The sequence below is a fragment of the Saccoglossus kowalevskii genome, chromosome 11, assembly GCF_978046115.1.
Source record: "Saccoglossus kowalevskii chromosome 11, keSacKowa6.1, whole genome shotgun sequence".
Lineage (NCBI taxonomy): Eukaryota > Metazoa > Hemichordata > Enteropneusta > Harrimaniidae > Saccoglossus > Saccoglossus kowalevskii.
In genome coordinates this window covers 23,600,074-23,616,926 of record NC_140651.1, presented here as the reverse complement: position 1 = coordinate 23,616,926, position 16,853 = coordinate 23,600,074, and the positions used below count along the sequence as shown (strand labels likewise).

Below are 16,853 nucleotides of genomic sequence, written 5' to 3'. Positions count from 1 at the left end.
ATAACATATTTTCGAGGTTAATTTTAATTGCTTATTATTCTGAGAATATAAGAGACGTACATGGATGCCTGGTATTGCCAGTCTTCACCACTTGGGCCATCAAATACTATACCAGCAATGGGTGGAGAATTGTCCGGAGTGACACCATCAGAGGATGCACAAGTACACAAGCCAGCCGAATTGCATGCTGTTACCGTGGTATAGTACGTGAATCCAGGTTTTAAATTGAGATGATCAGCTTTCATGTCTGCAAATATACATAAGCATTAATTTATCAAGTAGAAAAATATCCAGATGATAACCAACGGCACATCTATTTATTTGTTGAGTAAGTTATAAAATGTACATTTTAATTGTACCTGTAACCAGTCCAACGTGTTGTTCTTGCATCACATCATCACATCCACGACACGTACCTATCTTCCAAATATAATCAACAATTCCCGAATGAGGATCCATGAATCCTTCCCAGTAGGCATTTATATTTGATGTATCAAACTGCAATATGTTTATATGATATATTATACTTCCATTCGTACTTACGTACACTTCTACGGTTGTATCGTGTATACTGCACTATATATTTGTTGTTAGTACACACTGCACCATCAGCAAATATGTGTATTACATGTTGTGTAAGTAAGATTCTTGAATTTCACAGAGCAAGACTATGTGCGCAGATATGTACACAATGTAATGTTTAATTAGTACTTATAATCCGGCAAGATAAACATGATTATTTTTTTGTTCGAAATTCGATAGATATAAAATATAAAATGTCCGCAACCCATTCACAGTGTGACTTCAGCATCTCAAAAGGACAAACTGTAAGATAATGATGTAATTACACTACATAATAAATAATACCAAAATCTCGTATAACATACGGCGCAAACTTTTCCAAAATGAATTGATCAATGTAAGAAAATTACCTGGTAATCGGAATCCTTGACCGTGCTGTTTCTCTCACCATCATATACAATGCCTGGTTCTGGAGGACTTGTATCGATTGTTACTGCCCATGAAGTAGCCATTGCGGACATACCAGCACCATTAAAAGCCTATATAAAACAAAACCCAAATAAGCCTACATATGGCGTCTCGAAAATCGGTCATTTATATCAATGAATATTCAATGTATCGCACATATACTTACTCTGACTGAAATAAAGTAAGAATGGCCTTCTTGTAAGGCAAGCTTTTCTGCAGTTCCATACTCACAGTTTGTGACTGTGAACGGGGAAATGTCAGCAATAGCTGGTGTAGAACCAATAGCCCATTCATAATAAGATATTTCTGTAAATAATTGCACAAAAATACATGTTACACTGTAGCTATGGCATCGGGATTAAACTAGAAAGCATTACACATGACAAAGTCCTCCCTCGTCATGACAATGGTAATAGTCAAACACGCTTTTACAACATCACTTGGCAAAACTTCACAGCGTTCTGAGTTTTGGTAAATTTAAATCATAAATTACCCAGTCAACCTGTGCATGCTTGATGTCTAATACTAAACCTGTTATTGTATCAGTCATAACCTAACTAAAACGAACAGACGTTTAGATGATGTAGGTTGAACGGATTTACTACTGCAATTCACGAGCGTCAAAACAACCTGTATCTAATAGAGGGCGCCGGCAAAATTGCAACAAATAAACATTTGAAAATTACAGGTCATTTTCCGTAACAAACCTATTTATTGGATTGAATGCTTTAGAATTATATATATTGTTTGAGGTGAACTGGATTTGGGCTATCAATCACTGATTTGGTCACATAATGGTAATAAATATACACGCGTACGTCAGTTCCATTCCAGTGTTACGGATGGGGTAGCTGCTACTCGCAACATAGGCTACCTGTCATGGTAAGAGTTACCGGTAAAATTGTCAACACATCAATTGTCGCCTGCATCAAAATGGACAGACTTTAGTTCCACAATTAATATCAAAACGAGACAATATGAAATGGTAGATTCGTTGTAGTAGATCTGTGAAATTCGGTTATTGATGATATCGTGGTCAATGACACAGGCAGGAAGGTTTCCACACGTTCTGTTTAATCGGATGTCAGACATATAATAAATTTATTAGCAAAAGTATAGCCAGGATATGTTAGCGTTATTTTCACACCGGCTAAATGAATACGTTAAGTCACACTCGTATACAACCTATGTTCAATGTTTGGAGAGTATCAATAGTCCATATTACTACAGTCGCTCGACCAAAATAAAGATACGCCAGTGATATGTTGATGTATGTTGCTACGATACAACAACTAATATAAATCACACCGTCTCCGTAGGGGATTAAAGTTAATTGTAGTTTCATGAATTTAAACAATCCATAAATAAATACCGCGCCCTGCAAACAGAGAAATTATTGTTGAGATGCGTCGGGCGTCCAACTGCACGGTTTGCGGTATATATGTATCAATGAGACTCTTGTTCATAACCGATATGCACAATCTCTGGCGTACAAAATGTGTTCATTTGAACTTAAATTTATCTTTTTTGTACTTTGCCAATTTTAGACCAATTGATGATATTTCATGTAACTCACGACTTTCTTCATCATAGAACAACATTTCCCATGATGCACTGAGGATTGTTGTAGAATGGTGATATGAGCCACCAACGTCAATCTTCACATTGGTTTTCAACGGCAATGACGTGTCAATTGTGACTCCTGATGAAATTGATTTGACGGACAGACCAACAAAGTCAATTGCTGTGAATGAAATTAGAAATACGATTAGACAAAATAAATAAATTCATACCTGATCCATAGTATAGCATAGTTACACATTTAAAACAATATCAAAATACTATCAATAATATGTATTACATGCTTTTTTTGAACAATGAACACAAGTTGTAAGTACAATATCACTGACACGTCTGATAGATATACCATGCAAGTATCACGACGATTTATTACGTCAATTAATCTAGTTTACACTCTGAAAGATAATTTTAATAGGTCTACCTTTAAGCGTTACATAATAGGTGTACCCGTCTCGTAGTTGTAAACTATGGGCAACAGCCCAATTTGTGACTCCAACATCAGCAAAGTCTTGAACGTCCACACCTCCTGGAAATGATCCTGTCAAATACATTATAGATAGTTTAGTTTCTTATTCAACGCTGTAGTTTGCAATAAGAAGACCGAAAAAGCATTAACATGTACCTAGCGCATATTCATATCTTTGAATTCCTGAATCATGTGACATCTGAGCTTCTGATTCTTCGATATCAGTAAACCCCATCCAATTGATGTACATGTGAGAGGTTGATGTCTGAAAAATAGAAATACGAGGTTATCAACTGTTGCTATGTGATTTCACGTCTTGAGTAGTATCTGGTCTACGTATTCCCTGTGTATTTTGTATAGGCTTCCGGTTCACATAAACCAACCTGATAGTGGTGTCCTACTCTGTTAATCCAAACAGTGCCGGCCTCAGGTGGTGTCCAGTCAACGGTTATACCATCAGAACATTCAGATACCATGGGGAGTATCTGCAATGTGTCTTCCTTTTCTATGTGTGTCTCATTTGCATATAAACATATGTAATACCTCCTACCATACTCAAGATCTAGATTGTCGATGTTAACGAAGTTTTCCTACAAATAGTAATGTTTGATTATATGTAAAAAAATACGTAGCAAGTACAATAGTAGGGAGTGGTAGTATTTGAGAACAACTAATCCAAAATTACTTTAGTAAAACCGCAAGACAGTACTTCGACTGATCCACAGGAGTAGGTTCCGTAGTTCAATTCTGTGCTGGGTTCAGCATACGCCCACCTATCAATAGACTCATCTGCAACAACCTTCCAAAGATACTTATATTGTCTGAGAGTTGGCCAAACAGCAGACAATTTATGTTTCGATAACGTGTATTCAGCATCCACTTCATTCCATTCATCATTGACAGCAAGGTAGATATCACTGTGAAGTTATTATTGTGATATAAATTTGGTAAATTAATACATAAAATTGTTACATTCATTGTATTGTGAGGAAAATAGAAATACGATGGTAATAACTCTATTGAAAAGGCTTTATATATATATATATATATCAAATATTGCAATACAGGATACTTGTTATTCTTGTAACCAACTATCCACACAGTTTTTCCACAGGTGTCTCTAAGAACCAAGTATATTAACTGAGAGTAGGTAGCTTGTACGAATTGTATAACCTTAGTTTACTTACTCCACATCGCCCTCATCATTCCTGTCGCCAACGGCATCAATGACTGTATTTGGAGTAATGTACTGTGAATAAATCGATTCACAGTCGTATATTTCCTTGTAAACTGTAGAGTATAAACCAGCTTTGTTGTTTCCACGTATAGCCAACTGTATACACTCTGTGAAGACCAGTTTACTTTGCAGTACGACATTGTGGGATAACTATAAAAAAATGTAATTATTAAACATTTACTGCAAATTACTCAACCATTTCCCGTGGAATAACTTTAATTTTGTTTATGCCTACTATGTAAATGAGACAGAATAGTTCTTCACATGGGTATTTGATGCGGTCTATTTAAACGCCAATCATGAAAAAAAAACGTATTCCGCAACCGTAAGATCGCGGCTATGACGTACTATCAAAATTACATTATCAAGACACAGTTCGAATCTGGTAAATATATATCTATGTCATATCAAGTTAATACAATAGACACACATACCTTTCCATCTACATTTACAGGATCGATAATTCGTTCCCATGGATACAATAAATCTCCGTGGTTAGATGTTTCAGAATCTACAGACAACGTCCATTCATAATATGCCATGTATTCACTGCTTTCAAGACTAGTTTCAACTTCGACATTGATGAATTCCACCCAACTAAAACTTAATTCTGCTGTATCCCTAAATTATATATAACATACTTTAGTGTTCTTTATATTGAATCACCTCCTAGATATTTTAATGATATTATATGACAATATATTGTATATACTCACTCGATATATTCAATATTCTCAATGCCTTCTGAAATCGGTGGAAATGGAATCACCCAAAATCCATTACTAACAATCGATTGAAAACATCCTTCTGGGTGGCAGAAAGCTATGGCTGTCCTATAATGAGCACCTGGACTCAAGTCCAAATTAGTCATCAGGACGTGGTTATTTTGAGGGAACCTATCATATACATGCTTGGAATTCCATGTTGAAAATGTCCTGAATAAAATTATTGAAATTAGTATTATGTCTATGAGCCATGCGATCATGATATAATAATATCAACAACAAAATATTATATAGTGTTTATCATTTACTTGTATATGTTTTCTCTCTGTACCATAACCTCGAAATGAGTGATGTAAGGGAATGATTCATTTGGCATATCCCAATGTGCGTTGATGATAGATGTGGACGACTGGTAATCAATATCCTCTTCACATCGAAATCTTCCATAATAATCATGATGTTCTTCTGTTGGTAATTGTTGTATGTCTGTAAAACAAACGAAGTGAAATGTTGTGATGTTATGCTATGTACGACTGGTTTAGATACATTACATGAAACAGAATATATCATTTGTGTGCAGAAATTATCATAAACAGTATTTTGTTTACCTCTTGTAGTGCAATCAACTCCATCAAATATTTGAACACCCTCTATGTAATCACTATCTTGAATGATCAATATTCCATCAGAGCTGGCATCTACAAAACCAGATTCACTGGATGCTCGAATTGTCACAAAGTATATCTGTAAAATACGCGTCCTATAATTTAGTTCAATTCAACTGAACAAAACTTAAATACAATGACAGAAAATCCAGGTAGTAATTAATAAATTATTGCCTGAGCGGGCGTATTAGAAATAGAAAATCGATGATATGTAAGATCAAAATAACGAATACTATGTCGTATTAAAAAAATAACGTTTAACATTACAACATTTACAAACAAGTTCACCACAAACCAGTGGTTTAGTCGCAACAATGATACACAGGCTATCACGGTGCAATGTGACAGTTACTGTATTTACCTGATTTGACGAAAGGCCCAGGTTAAAGTTCGAGTGTTCTGTTTGTGTACCAAGATAAATGAAGTCAGATATATCAGTATCTCCCGGGGAAGTCCCAATTGCTAGCTTATACGTTACAACCTGATTTAGACGGGCGAATCCGTACCACTTAGAGTGTATCTCTGTTGCCGTTGACTGGTAGTCTATATCATGTAGAAACTGAAATTCAAAGTATGGAACTTAACATTATTCTATTTCTTGTTTATCTAGATCAGCGTTGTGAAGCTTTTGGGTCACACATGCCTGACAACCGATCTTTGCAAAGATAATAGACATATTTGGGTTGTATCTTTAGTTGGCGACATAACACACTTGATTGTACAAGGTACAGCCATCTTGATTGCAGATGGAGTCAACTCGACTAGGGTACTGGTAATGTGACACCATCACAAATTTTACTTACCACTGATGTATTTGGATCAACTGTGTCCCATACTACACCAGCAATTGGAAGTCCAACTACATGTCTGTATGGATTAGAAACTCCAATTACACTCAGACCACCAATGTTTTTTACTTTGATAGATATGTAATAAATGTGATCACCATGGAGATCCCAATCTAGTAAATCCACCGGAATAGCCACACAGGATGGTTGTACGGTGTTATCGCATTTAGGACTGTCAAACGTTTCTAGTGGCGTAAACTCCAATAACTGTGTTCCATATGGTGTATTGCCTATTCATATATATCATAAAGCAATTATTATACTTCAATACGCATCAGAATGTTTCGTTTCGATCAGTGTAGACAAATAAAACGCGATTAATCAGGTCTTACCAACAGCGACACTGTAATCAGACAACGGTTCTTCGTCCTCGGTCTCATCAAAATCATGTTCATCCCATTTTGCTATCAGGTAACTCGAATTAGGCGCGTCATATTCAACATAAATCGACCCCATGAATACGGGTGGTGTAACGTCAACAATTATGGGTCCAATTTTCTACATTACAAAAAAGCACAATTTGATTGAATTCTATCGCGTTTTTTATATAAAAACGTAATAATTATCACGTAAATATCATTGTAATATTCATTAACTTTCATTGAAATCGGTATGAATATGTCTGAGGTATTATCAGTGAATGTACATGTTCAAGAGGAGAAAAAGACAATAAACACCTTTGTTGTTGTCATCATGGCTCCGTTGATTGCATGAAGAATGACGTAAAATTCTGTCCCTTGTTCTAATTGTAGATGGAAAGAAGTGAATTTTGCGTGAGAATGTGTGGCAGTATATGAAAGTATATCAGGAGCTAGTTCGTCTCCTGTGCTACTAAAACCAATCAGATAATCGTATATACCACTTTCTGGATCTCCACCTCGCCACGAAACGGAAACCTGCAATTGAAATATTAATTAGCATTGAATATGACAGTGACTATATACATATAACGTGTGCAGAATATGACAATGGTACTGTCCGTGTAGTGAATTACTGTACCTTATGCTCATTAATGAGAAAAGCATTATCAGAGAGTGGTCTGCTGTCATTACACGATAAATGATGAATATTACCATCACTCAAAGGCCACACACTGGCATCATCTACTGGGCGGACTTTTCTACTGTGAGAGACGTTGAATAATCATGATAACATGATAATTAATAGATGTTCTCGAATTACAGACATAACCATTTTGCATTTGATATAACCCAACTTATTATAATGGTTATTAACACCTACCTACAATCATCAACTGATTCATTGATGTGGTATCTGTAACCATGATCATTAACCATCCATATAGTGCCATTGTTGTCTTTGATGAGTCCACCATGTAACCGAAGATTTGTAATTCTGATCTCCTCTATTATTGGTTTAGTGACGTCAATAACTATGCCATCTGAACATACAGGCAATGAAGGGTCTAAGGCGTGGTTATAGGCTATAACTGTACAATAGTATTTACCAGGTCCAGGTGCTGTCCAACTAGCATGTGTTGCTGTGATATTTACATACTGTGGAAGTACATTCATTATAATTACAAGATGCGTTAATTTTTTTTCAATACAAATTATGACATTCTATTTTTTTCAGATGAAATCCTGATTGATTTACGTCATGACATGCAAGTATTTAGACTTATTCTTTCCAATTACTGCAATCACAAAAGATGTTACGAAAATGTGTATTCTGCATATAAATGTATATCTGATTCAACCAGGGATGTTCATGCGGGATAAACAATACGTATTTATTCTGAGATATAATACTAACCTCGTACTTAGTAAGCAGTGTTGTTTTATCATCTACGCATATGTCTGCAAATACATACATATACGTCATGACACCACTCTCTTTATCAAAAAATCCATTCCACCATGCATTGATGTTGAAGTCTTGCTGATAATCAATGTCGTTGTTGCCGTGACCTTCGTGAACTGTTCCTGCTGTAGGTGGACTTGTGTCGATAGTTATCTGAAAATACAAAATGTATTGGCTATTTTATTTTAATGAATTTCCATTCGTTTTAGATTACTAGAATATATTAAAATTAAGAGACAGCAACCACGTAACGCATTGCTTTATATAATATTAGCCAATGTAAATATATAAGATTGTTATAGATAACAACTAACTTTACAATGTACCTGAAAGTGATGTGTTGTCATCAGACACGCATTATTTCTGACATTAATAGTAATTACGTAGTCATAATCATGTGTACCAGATGTATTATTGAAATCATTCTTATCCATTGGTATGGCATAGTCAGTACCATAACACTCGCCCTTTGGAATACATGTACAAGATTTAGACTCACACGTGCCATCCTGTGAAAACGATGTTACATACAAGTATAGTTAGTAGTTTTGCAAAGAACGTTAGTCTATATATAACCCAAATGTTATTCATAGTATTATACACATTCCAATTTTGATGGTAAACAACAGAGTATGTGAGATGTATACCTGTTTCTGGACAGCCACTGTGCCACTGGCAATTGTCTCTGTCATGTCTGCCATATCCCTCAATTCCCATTTAATATCAAACAGACCACTATGTTGGTCATAGGTTCGAAACGTTACACTGAGTGACAAAGAGTATAAGCAGTTTAAATTAAGTACTTAATTACTACACAATAACAATATGTCAGAGAATAATGTAATAATTATACAATTAAGACAAATCACATATAGAAGAAATTGATTATTGTTCTATTTGTAACTTTCAAAATAGCTGCATATTTCGAGCAATAACACTTCTTCAATATTATCTGAAAGGCTTACTTCATATCATATAGATCTATTGAGTCGTGCACTGCAAGTTGGTGTACTCCATCTTTCGTTAGTCCTACATCAAATATATTAGGCGGAGAGGAATCTACATGAATTAATACTTCATCCACAGCAGTGTTGCCAATGATGTCATAAGATTGGATCCATACACGAACGGAATCACCATCTACCCTTTCAATATCGAAATATTGTTCCTCGATCTGTCATGACAAACGACAATAATTCAACAAATTAAATTGATATTTGAGTTTGCATTTCATAAGTCAGTAAAATTAAGGTGAATCTCGCGTACGTACTGGAAAATTTGGGACATCCGACCACAGATCGGGAGGTTCAATAATACTCTCCCCTCCTTGATGATCAACTGCGTAAACTGTTTCAGTTTTGACAATGCCATTCACCCCAGGTATAGCTTCACGTGATCTGATCGTCGGCGGTTGTCCAGTCTTTTCTTCGTAGGGTTCGGGAATGTCCGGAACGTGTTCTGCTATGGAGCCCAAAAAACTGTTTACATCGTGATGAGTATTGCGGAAGTGATCATTCCATACAATATGAACCTGAAAAATAAAATGTAAGAGTTTCAATTTGAGTGGGACTATTGATAGTATGTCATGCTCTGACTAACGCGTTATTGACTTTGTAGTTCAGTGTAGAGATACGCTTCCTCGTGATATCGTGTATAGAGTACCCACACTAAAAAGGAAAATGGTTAACCAATTGATACTGTACCTGTTTTCCACTGTGGCGTTTATCCTGTAGATCAGTTTGCCATATGTCATTGTTACTTGGATTTGTTATAGCGGACTCAACTACGATAGGTGATTCTTTATTGTGAATGGTAACTACATTTTTATTGTCAAATGTTATAAATCGTCGTGCATTGCAATAGCTTCCCGCCACGTCATCCACCGTTAAGAGGACACAGTATACTCCTAGATATATACATATAAAGTTTATTTATACCAATCTGAGCAAACCATTTCAACGGCATATGATGACACTTCTCAAAACACTTAACATGTGGAATATGCCATATTTTATTGTCATAACCATAAGTGCGCTGTTTTTGTTGGGTCTTTTCGATTGATGAATTGTTAAGTAAACAGATATATATTTCCATATCCGGAATAGCACTTTACGAATACAATGGATAAATATTATATCTTCATGAAATGAAATCGGCGTTTAATTTACTATATAAAGGAACTGTTATATGTAAAATAAAATTGTAAATAGCACATGTGTTTATAAATAACTACCTGCATTTGGTAATGATACATTACATCCGACTGAATGTGCATCATAGTAACCTTCATCCAAGGCGGGATAATCGTAGTCGAGCTCAGTAGAGTTTGTCGCAACAAGAAGATATATCTGCCAGTGAAAGCCTTTCAAACCTGATACATCGTCTATCCAACCCGACCACGTTACACTAAGATTTCTCTATGTAAAACAATGCACACGATTGTCAATTAAGAAGTGTCATAATTTAATTGATCATAATTTTTTTTGCCATGAATTGGTAATACTGTAGCGTTTCTATTGGGTTGGTAGGAGCTTTTTGAAACAGTCGGTTTCCCATCACTTTTATTAGTTTAGTGATCAATTACCATGTTATTTACAACATCAAGTAGCAATATAATTGTGTATTTTTAGACTCAACTTCAAATCAACTCATTAATTTTGAGTATAATAGTCTGTGGTTAAATTAACACTACGTATTTTTTCAATAACGAATCGAACAATGATGTAATATTTGAAAGGGGTATTGATAATTGTTAAACTCGGCTGATAATATCCTACAAAACAATACTTACATTTGTTGTATATGGATCACCCACATCCAACATGTTATCGTCACAATTTGAATTTTCTGAACAATGATATGGCTTCTCCAAGTCCACGACAAAAACGACAGTTCCGTCAACATCATTACCATTATAATAATACCTTTCAACTACTATATTGTCAATGTCATCTTTATTACTAATATCGATGTTACCACCATTAATACTTCTAGCGGTCACCACAACTCTGAATTGAAGGATAAAGAAGAAAATGTTGCACGCCAATCCAAACAATTAATGAATTATTCATTTTATTTATTTGTTTGTTTGTTAATTACGTGTATACGCATAATTTTCTGTCATAATTGAACTATATTACCTGTCTTCATTTTGAAGAGTGATGTTTGTATAATCTCTTTCAGTACAATCATGCATACCCTTATTCGGATTTTCTTGGGTATAATTACTGGAACATTCTATGTGACCGGAATCCAGTACCAAATCATCTAAAAAGTATCACAATGATATTAACAGTTAGTCGGTGGACTAGTTCAATACCCCATTAGCCAAACTAACTAGCACAATACACAATCACTTACTTTTGTTTGTCACTTTCCATGAAAACGATGCTTCCACAATACCAATATTGACATCGTCCACATAGTGACCTGGTGGATATTCATCTGGGTTTGGTCCGTAGAAATGAGAATCCCAGTCAACTTCGATGATGTTAAATTGAAGTGCATAATGAGGACCAATATATACTCCTGTGTCATTGATACAATTTGTATCAATCAACGTTGTTTCAACACCCGACGACCTTTCTATGAGCTTTGCTAGACACCAGTCTAAGCTTGGTTGTTCAATAACTGAAACAGATTTGGCAAAATGCACATGTGACAATGACAGAAAATGACAAATGAAACATAGAATGATTGAACATGCGAATCACATGTGATTGCATTGATTCATTTTAGATTGTACAGTGCGGTACGTCGATTAGTACTGTACTGACAGACTGTACTCCATATGGCTTATATCCATACAAAAGTAAAAACAATCCAGTCACACACAGTACATGTAGCATTCTTCATTAGTAATCAGGTGTCTTTGTTCCTAAGTTGGAACTATGTCGCATATTGTAAATTTATAGCTACTGTAAAATAGTGTCAAATAAGATGCCCATCATGGGAGTTACATTTAATGACGTGATAGGCGCGTTGATTTGCGGTTGCTTCGTAACAGGAATAACGTACTGAAGTAATCAACTTGATTTTAAGAATTTACCAAACAACATAATCAAATCAAGTGTGTTCTTTACAATAGAAACTGTAAAATAACCATATTTTCTGAAGATAATTGTCCTACCTATAGTATGTGTAACCAATTGCTATTAATAGAAATATACTACCACTCCATTGACATGCAGCATTTTACATTAAACCATGAGTATGCATAACGGTGTAAGGCACTCATATATATAAATTTTAAAATTTGCCCTTACTATTTAGGCAGTTAGTTGTTTCACTTGCATATCCATCCGCGCACTGACACGACTCTCGTGAGTCACGACATCTTCCTGGATAACACAAAGTACTGTCATCTCTCCAAGAACACCGTGCTGTAAATGGAACGAATGATGTACGTATTGTTAATAACGGCTTTTGTATATATACATAAATCTCGATATTTCCTTATATATACCAATTTTACCAATTTACAATTTCCTTATATTTACCTTGACAGTATCTTCTCTCATATCCGTCTTGACTAACAAGGTCATATGCTCTTTCACATGTAGTCCAGTCAGTAGAGTTAGGGCACCCATAGTCATAATCACATTCACCCCCACAGAATTGGTCCGAACGTGTAGTACAACATAGTTGCTCACACTGCTCAATATCAACGCATTCTGAAATATAAATGTGAACAAGAACATCTCACATGCAAATTTAGAAATTATTGTAACTAATTAATAATTGCGATGGTTTGGTTGAACATGTATCCAGGTTCATACTTACTGGTTTCACAGTTCCCACCATGATATCCTGTGCACGTACAGTCGCAACGGTAAGAGTCACAACTTCCATCTTTGCTGCAATCTATACAAGTTCCGCCATTCTCACATGGACCAGACGAGCACCACTTCTCTGGAAACAAATAGCTAATCATAATTCCGCTCTCATCCAAGACGTTATGTATTTCACAGTTAAAATGTTTCAGACTGAATTAACTGATGTTATTATATCATTATTATGTTGCAGTATATACGCACAATTTTTGTAAACTATTCTAATGATATGCTTTAGGCTTATTTAAATAAGTATAGTTTCCATTGTAAGATTATGCGCAACCATGTGCATATAGGACAACGTGCATGCGCGACTTATTCCAATGAAAGTACAGTGTAACTGAAATGTGCTGTGGCCCACAAGTGACAGTACATCATTCATCATGGCAAAACTGTATTACCTCGCATCGAATCTTGTAATTTTAGGCTAGGTAGGCGTATGTACATGATTTCAAATTCATCATACAGAGACAACAACGTATGAAATTGCCCAATAGACTTGTTTTATTTTCAGTTTGTGACTTCAGTCACCCAGGCCACTTAGCTAAGATTTGGGTATCCAGTATTCAAAATTATAAAAGGTCTTAAATTGTATCGCTAATCACTTTTTGTTGAATATACTAGTAAATTAGCTACCCCTTTTACATAATTCCCCTGTACAGAATTTATACTGAGTAAACCAATTGTTGGCTGAAAATATTATTAATATTGGGGGGAAGGATAGTTTTATTACTGCTATTCAGAAGCCCAAATAAGATAAGTTTTGATAGATTTTGAGGCTAAGTTGGGTATTAATGACGATTTAAATACACCTCCATATATCGGATTGAAATCCACTTGAAGCTAAATTGTCAATGTGATGCCTTAAGGTAGAGATGCAGTTTACCTGACGGGTAATTTAATTAGTTAATTAGGCAACCAAGATGACCTCCCTTGTCCACAAAACTATATATTTTCTGAAAACTTATTGTATGAATTTTAAATTTTTGTTAGTATTTTTTTTATGGACACTGTAGTTTGAAATGTGCACAAAAATGTGCTTTTTTGGTCAAAAGTGATTTAAAAACAAATACCTTCAAAACCGTGCTTCTGTTTCCTGTTAAAATTTGTTTATGGGTACATCTGTTTACTATGAAGAAAGTGCTGTCTTGAAAACTGTCTACAGTTGTCAATTTTGCAGGGCAGCAGCTCAAATTTCACTACTTCAAGTTTATGCATAAATTAACACCCATGCTAGTTATCTGTACGATTGTTGTAACACTGTTCGACCCAAAACAATGCCCCGACGGCATTTTGAAGATAAAAACACATTATCAATCATTTGTGAAAATTTCAAAACAAAAGGTCAAAGCGTCTAGGAGCTATTTTTTTTTAAAGTTCTGGGATGTGCACTAAAAATAGGCTGAGATAATTGCTAATTTGCATAACAATTCACTCAGTAAGAAGTTTGCTAATGATCATAATTAAAATGACTGTAACAGTTCCAAATTTAAATGTATTATCGTTTTGTTAAAAGTTAAATATAGTGCATAATATGGAGATCCCATTTTATTTTTCACTGTGTTTCTTTTTTATTATTTATGTACAGCCTTGCTAAATCTTTCCAAGCATTCAAAAGAGATAATGTTTGCACCTGTTATCTATATTTTAAAATCGTTTTTTGAGTATGTTCCATTATTCACAATTCTACACAATTTTAACAGTCTATAGTCAAGACTGTTTGGATAATAAAAAGCAAACAAAAAAATTTCACTCCCAAGTGCCCCCGAACCTGTATCTCTACCTTAAATTGAGTCAAATTGTATACTTTTGACATGAAATAATAGTTTTGCATCAAATGCATTACACGTGTACTGTAACTTGTTGGCCACCGTAAAAATGAGATGTATGATGTAGAGGCATGTGCCGACAGAACGAACGAAATTTTCAAAGATTCGCAGTTATGATATATTAGATTATGATGAAATATTACCATCACTTCTTTTACAGACAAATTTGTTTGGATCATCTTTAAGGTCATTCCATTCACCACTGCTCTCCATTAAAACTGTATCTTGGGTATCCTTAAATAATTCTGCCCCATTATTTGGCTGCCATTGCTTCCAATTTCTTAAAAGTAAATTTACGAGAAGAATTAAAAATGGACGGCATACTAGGAATAGTCCGGTAATGTTAAGCTCTTACTCGACTTATATATACATTAAGAAATTTGCCGATTAATAGACGTTGATTTGTTCAATGCTGGCAATATGTAAAGCCAATGCTCTAGCGAATCACAGTAATGGTTAGTTAGGATGCACTATTGGTATAAACCATCGTCATGGTCAACTATGTTCAATAACTAACCCAGCTATTCTGTTTGAATGAACGAAAATTAAAATGTGAGCAATTTATCATTATCGTATTGCCTGCCATTTGGATGCAGTGTAGTAATGATGCTAAATGTGTGAAGACAGCAAAGATATAATATAACCATATATGATAATCATTTATATTGTACCCCTTCAAGAAAAGCAACACATATTGTGAATAAAACACAATAATATATACAAATGTAATATACATTCATTCTTACGTGTAATCAACATGTGTCCCATCACTCCAAACATAGGAACTTGTATCCCTATCATTCAGTCCTATCCAACCGTCAAAATGATCGGATATCCAGTTCTGTATATACATTAAAGGATTAAACTGACATCGAAGGAAGAAATCATTACACCTAATATATATATATATATTTTTAATCTTTAATCACCTAGTGTTTTAGTGATTATTACCGGATGATCCGTTTTCCCATTGTATCTACACAAACCACAACACGCAAATGTCACTCATTATTACTTATTGGGAAAATTATCGTCACTAAGAAATGCAAAGGCTTACAAGAACACAACCTTTGGGACATATCAACAACTTCAAACTAGTGGGTAGAATATATCTAGACGCCGGACTAACATGATAATATTTCTACTATTTGGTATAGATATAGGTAGTAATATTATTGTGGTTTTCATGCGAATTTTAAACTTTTCAGTTATTTCTATAATCATTCCACATGGCTTTGATTTGTCTGAATGTCGGACAGACTGTCCCATAATTTCACCTTTGGAGTTTACATACTGGGGTTTTATATTTCAGACATATTCCTTCTTTGGTCATGTGTAAACGCAATACATCAAATCCGATCGAATAAAATTATATATTTAATCCTACCCATCATAGAATTATTGTACACAATACTACCTGTTGATAAATTAAATGAAAATAGAACAACATTTCCTCACAAGATACTACCGTTCGCCATATCTCTTACTGATTTTCTATACCAACAATCATTACTTGTTACTTCTTACATTTTCGCCACTACTGTGTATACTTGCAAGGTCACCGTACTCATCCCGACACCAATCTCTGGCATCTGGCCATTTCTTTTTATTTCCACTAAAATAATAGCAATGGTCACCATAATCATCCCATCCCGATTGACACACTGTGAATATATGTAAATATCGACAAATATCATAATTGTAGCGGATTTTTTTTATTTTTTTGTGTAGATTTAATTTACTTGAAATTCAAATGTAATATTCGGGTAAACTGGGTCTTTCCCTGACAGAATTGAAAATTCATACAATTCGTCCGATAATCTTGCTTTTCGTCATTAGCACAATTTGAAAACCTA

General features: G+C 34.8%; 1 long non-coding RNA gene across 1 annotated transcript; it reads right to left on the bottom strand.

Moving 5' to 3' along the window:
- Positions 1-3,556: 3,556 nt before the first annotated feature.
- On the bottom strand, positions 3,557-3,812 carry LOC146736540 (uncharacterized). The gene is made up of 2 exons (XR_014930945.1): positions 3,723-3,812; positions 3,557-3,627 (listed from the first exon to the last, which is right to left on the bottom strand). It is a non-coding gene; the product is annotated as an uncharacterized LOC146736540 (long non-coding RNA).
- Positions 3,813-16,853: the final 13,041 nt, after the last annotated feature.